Below are 6353 nucleotides of genomic sequence, written 5' to 3' on the forward strand. Positions count from 1 at the left end.
AAAGAGGCTGAGAAACAGGGACAAACATTTGGGAGAACATGCCACTCTTGATCTTGGGGTCGTGAGTTTGAGCCCCACATTGAGTATAGAGATTACTTTAAAAAGGAGGCTAAGAAATGACAAACCTGCTCAGCATCAGAAGCCTTTTTCAGAACATACATGTACTCTCTCACACACACCTTGACAATAATACTGTACATGGAAAGTATAATTTCCACAGCTAGAGGAATAATAACTCCATTATTCACTCCACTTGACAGCCTATATTAGAGAATTCAGTCACCACTGAGTAACTGATCTGTAACAAGTGCTGCTATCTGGCCCAGGAGAGCAGTATACAAGACAGGCAGGGTTCCTGCCATCAAAAGCTTACATTCTAACTGTAGCATGCAGGCAATAAAAAAAATAAATGATGAAGGCAATTTCAGGTATTGAAAAGAACTCTACAGAAGTGAGGTAATATAGTATGATGAAAAGCTACTGGTACTCAGAAGCATACTATATGTGATAAAATTTTCAGGAGAAAGCTTCAGGAAATTGACATTAGGCTTTTCTTCTGGTTGAAAAAGAGGCAACCAAGCTCAGGTATGAGAAATGGTGTCCCAAGTAGAAAGAACAGTGAGAATTAGAGACCTGAGATACAAACCAGCTCATCATGTTTAGAGCCCAGGAAGATGACCAGACACTTTAGAGAATACTGAAAAAAAAAAAAAAAAAAAAGAGCATCATGAAGAGAAAGAAGTCAAAGCGATAGACAGGGGTGAATAATATAGGCTCTTGAAGGTGATGATCAGAATTTTTTTTTAATTCTACAATTGATGACAATCCCTTTGCCCTTTAGAGTCGAGGTGTGATGTGACCCAGTAATACTTTAAAAACATTACATAGAGCTATAGGAAGAAGTAGAAAAAGTGGAAACAAAGAGATAATTTAGGGAACTATTATTGTAATATAGGCAGGCAAGTGTATGACCTTAGATCAAGGCTATAGAGGGGTAGATAATGATGAAATATTTATTTCTAAATATTTTGGAAATAGTGCTGACAGAACATACTGAAGAATCAGATACAGAGTTTGAGGGAAAGGAATCAACTATACCTTCTATGTTTCGGTTAGAGGAATTGGTGCCTAGTGGTGCCATTTAACAAGGGAACAGACTGCAGGAGATAGCTCAACTGCTTTATTTTAGCCATATTTAATTGAGATTAATGGCTGTAACTCTATGAAGTCATGCCAAACAAGCAGTGGAATATATGAATCTAGAGCTCAATATGTAAGTCCAGCTCATTGGCACATGCAAAGCATCTAGTGCCTTGTAGCCCCACAGCAAAATCACCTAAAGGTACAGTGTAAATAGAGAAAAAAAGCCAAGTGCACCATCAATATTTCACTTATTACAGAGAGAAGGGAGTTTTCTCTGGAGCCTCTGGTGGAATATATTCATCAAGTAGATCTCTGGTTTTATGGTTTCATTACATTTCTACTTCTCTGAGCCTCTAACTTCCTCATTCAAGAAGGTACCACAGGAGAGTATGGGGACCAGCTTAGATTTCTTTCCAGGGCTACATCCCAGGTCACTGAAGACTGTTCCCACGTCAGCCCTACATTTTTACATCCTCACCCTTCTAGTACAACACCCTCAAATTCAGTCTCTTCATGCCTTCTCTTTAATCCTACCAAACATGTTAGCCAGATCCTGCAATTCATTGAGTGAAGAAAACATTTCCTCACTAAGCGAGATTTATTTTTTTCTGCTAAGGCTATTCTGAGATTTGACGCTAAGTCAGGGGTCTAGAGGCAATGAAGGGTAAGCAATGAGGGGATAAGGTAAGATTCCTTGGGCTCATCTTCAGTAATAATCAGAGAAAGGAAAATTTAAGCCAAAATGAGATACCACCAGCTGACAAGAATTAAAAAGGCTGAGAAGATGAAGTGCCTGCAAAGATGTAGAGCAAAGAGAGTTTGCATTAACTGATGGCCAAAGTGTGAAAGGCAAAAAGACTTTGGAAAATAGGCATTACCTAGTAAATTTAAGCATGTGCAAACATGATGACTCGGTATGTTTCCTCCTGGGTGTATAGCCTAAAGGAAACCAGGTGCATATGTGCCAAAATACATGGACAAGAACATTCAAAGCACTCATAAGGGACCTGAACTGGAACCAAAGCAAATGCCTCTGCATAATAAGTAAATGAGTACAATTCTTTTAATGAAATAAAATATAAATTGTGCAAGATGTACAAAAACAAAAAAGGAATAAATACATTCCATTTCTATAAAGTTCACAAACAGACAAAACAACTCTCTTGCTAAGGGAGGCAATCATAGGTGATGATAAACTCTGAGGAAAAGCAAGGAAATGATAACTATGAAAGTTCAGGAGTCTTGGGTGAGAAAGGAGAGTTTTGCTGGAAGAGAGACACAATGCAAGGGATATAAACTTCTAGGATTTTGAGTGCCCCATTTGGAAAGGGCTAGTTCTCCTCAATCAGATGGTGTTTTTTTCTGTATTAACCAAAACCCTAAAACCTTATTAGAGGTTTTGTATAGTACAGAGGGAAGTGTGACTTTTCCATATTGTAAATACACTTTATTACACTAATAAAATTCAAATATATAATTATTAACATTATTACCACCAAGACACCTTTAAAACACTTAACACCCACAATTATTGCATCCATTGAGCACCCATCCCAGTCAGCTAGGGACTGTCTAGTTTTAGCGCTGAGAGTTCTGGTCCCAGGAAACTCCCCAGTGCTGAGCAAACTGAGGAAGATACTTCAGCATTGAAATTACATTGTTTATAGCTATCCAGACTATTAGGGACTTAGCAAAGCTCCCTCCAGGGAAAGCAGTCCAGATTTCCCTGCTGGGGAAGATGGGCTCAACCACAAGAGATGTCCTAGTATTAACTACAATAAAGAGTTGAGATTTAACTGATGTGATGAATGAAGGCTTCAAGGTTCTGTTTATTCATCCTTCTCTAGGAATTTTTACAAAATCATTCTAAAGGAAACTTTTGTATTATAATAAGTTTAGCTATTTTCTTCCTTCTGGTAACTATGAAAAACCATTGGTCACTAAAATTTTGAACACAGCTGTCAAGTAAGTATAACCTGTCTCTACAACGGAGCAATGAAACAGCATGAATGACTGAAACCTTGAAAGCTCAGGGCCCTAACAGTGTTTTGATGGTAATTTTTGGTACAGCTTTGATGTTACAACTTGTGGGTTAACCACTGTGGAGTATGTTGACAAAATAACAAAGAAGCCACAAAAAGAAATGCAGGGTTAGGTAGCACTATTAGAAGAAATACACTCAAATACACATAACAAAGACAAAAAAAAAGAGATGACAATGATCTGATCATTGTCATAATATTGTCATGATATATTTGAGGAATATGTAAAGAGTTTCAGATTCATGGTCTCTGAATATACTAATTAACATTCAAACATATAAAACAAAACATAATTTTATTAAAACTATTTAACGTTTTAAAATAATGTAATAAAAGCCTAAAATATAGGTTGTAAAATTAAGTAGTTTAGCTTTTAATGTGAGTGAAAATTCACCTACTAAACATGCATTTCTTCGTATTAACAGTGATGATACCTTTTCCTCTCTGATTCAACTTTTCAATATTGTGAAGAATCTTAACCAGAGAACAGTCTAAACTAATATGTTTAAAAACATGTACTTTTATGGAATTATTAATCATTCTTGACCATAATATTTTATTATTGATTTAGAATGTGAACCACTGAGTGGGATAATTTTACGAGACCAAGCTCAAATATCACGCCCACCTATCAAGCTTTCCTCTGCCTCCTAGATCTACCACTGAGCTAACATACTTTCTTCTCTACTGGAATCCACCCATTCTGGCCTCCTTAAGGATTTTATACCTGAAACTATTACCTTTTCTTTCTTTTTTCCTCTTGTATCATCAACAGTTTTTCTCACAAGGTAATTCCCAGTAGTAGTTAAGAATCTATATGATCTCCTAGTCATAGTAAGTATACAAGTAAACAAATGAATAGATAACAAAATAAAATATAAATAACACCCCCAAATTCTCAAGAGATTGTAAATTGGTACATATTGATGATGGAAAAATGAAATCATGCTTCAAATTAATTATGATATTTTCCTTTTAATAAGATCAACTAAAATTATTTTTGTTAAGTATATTTGGTCAAGATCTTTGGGCCATTTTCTGTTAGCCTATGTTGAAGGGAAATTAATATCTATTAATCCCCTGGATAATCCTCCTTTTGTTTAGGAATCTTCTTCCCTAGTGTTCCACTAAAAAAAAAGGAGAAAAAGATGTCTTTTGTTTTCCTAAACAGAAAGAAACTTGTAATTGGATTTCAACTTGGGCCCAATTCTGCACTAGAAAATGTAATTAAATAGAACACTCTCTCTCACACTCCCTGGTATTTTAACCTCAGCAGACTACAGTAACAATGTCCCATTTGCCCTCAGTCATTAAATAATAACCATAGCTCTGTAGCAGAGACATTGCTAGTAGCCATCTGAACAGAGAACAGGTGATATTTGAATTCTACTTGCCAGTGCATCTGAAGGAAAATGAAGCGAACATGAAAATTTTGGCTGGCTTTTCCACATGCTGGTTAAAATTTTTATCATATTTTGCTTATTAAAATTTTGTCTGGTCTGCCTATTCTATTTTATTCTATTCCATCCTATTCTATTAAATTATAAAATATCCAAATTAAAATATATTTGTCCTATTCAAATTAAATTATATTGACTTGAGTTAAATCCATTTCTGTACATAAACTGCAACATTGAAATTATTGAGTGGGTAGGGATGCAATGGCTGTAAGAGTGCTCTTTTGCTTAACAATTCTCCTAGATTGTTCAGGATTTTTCTGAAGGAAAAAAAAAGTCATGGCTGTTTGCATTTACCAAACAAAAAAGTTGTCAGTGATAAAGGACCAATTAGCGATTTTATTTAAGAATTTTCTATATAGTTCTTCAGTCACCCATAATTTTAAAAAAATTATTGTATGGAATATAAGACAAAGAAAATGAGGATAATGTCTGCTTTATACCACTGAATCTGAATTCTTGTTGAAACATATCAGGAGATCACACACAGTCCATTTTTAAATTGTTGTTTATGAATAAATGACCTCAAAATCTGACCTTTGAAACCCAAATTGTTTGTTTGTTTTTTTTTTTATAGTGGAAACTTAGAAGTGTGGTTTACTCTTCAGAGCATTCAGGCCTTTTTTGACTTCCTGGATATGACTGTTTACATGTACTGCAATGTTGAACAACGTGCTTAAATTTGGTGCATGAGAACTAACGTCATGGGGTATTGGTTTGGATTAAGTCTGTAAAGTGCTTAGCCATACGCTTGGTGAACCTTATTACTAATAGTTATACCACTGATATTTGCAAGAAACTCAGAATATGAGAAAAGCCATTGTGTAGTGTAACAGTGAAAAAGCTATTTACATTTTTTTCCTTTGAAACAAGAGAGATCTAAGGCATTTAGCACTATCTGTTTGATTTTTTATTTGTTTTTTCCAATTGAATAAAGTCAACTGATAGTATGAAAACACAAAATAAAATAGCCTCTGGGGCACCTGGGTGGCTCAGTTGGTTGGGCGACTGCCTTCAGCTCAGGTCATGATCCCAGGGTCGTGGGATCGAGCCCTGCATCGGGCTCCCTGCTCCACGGGAAGCCTGCTTCTCCCTCTCCCACTCCCCCTGCTTGTGTTCCCTCTCTCGCTGTCTCTCTCTGTCAATTAAATAAATAAATAAAATCTTTAAAATAGCCTCCAAAAAAATGTTCAGTTGCATATGTTGAGAATAATCATTTGCAAAACAATTTAACTATGTTCATTTTTAAATTTTTACTTTTAAATAAAAATGTAAATATTTCATAAAATTTGATAATAATTAAAATATCATTCCACTTCTACTTACTCATAACATGGAAGAAAATCAAGGTAAAACCATCATACAGAGTTTAAAGTTTAAATCTTACTCATAAACCAGGCCAATGGGCTATTAAGATGTACTTATTAAGTGGCTCTATTAAGATGAATTATCCTAATATGGTTCTTAAATTAGCTCAAAATTTACATAATAAGCAATAATTATAAATATGAAGGGTCCTATCTACTGTTTCATTACCAACACTCCCTTTGCATTTAACAACCGAGGTTAAGGAGGGCAAATTCAAAATATAATAATCATACAAATTGTCTCCTTGGAAGCTAATCTCTTCTAATAAAGTACAAAGGTACAGACACAAATCTGCCTTGAGAACAAATAATTACTTCCTTTATACTTTTATTTTAGTGTTAAG

The sequence above is a fragment of the Eumetopias jubatus genome, unplaced genomic scaffold, assembly GCF_037043125.1.
Source record: "Eumetopias jubatus isolate StellerSeaLion01/CBP00866 unplaced genomic scaffold, mEumJub1_p1.0 scaffold_3, whole genome shotgun sequence".
Classification (NCBI taxonomy): Eukaryota; Metazoa; Chordata; class Mammalia; order Carnivora; family Otariidae; genus Eumetopias; species Eumetopias jubatus.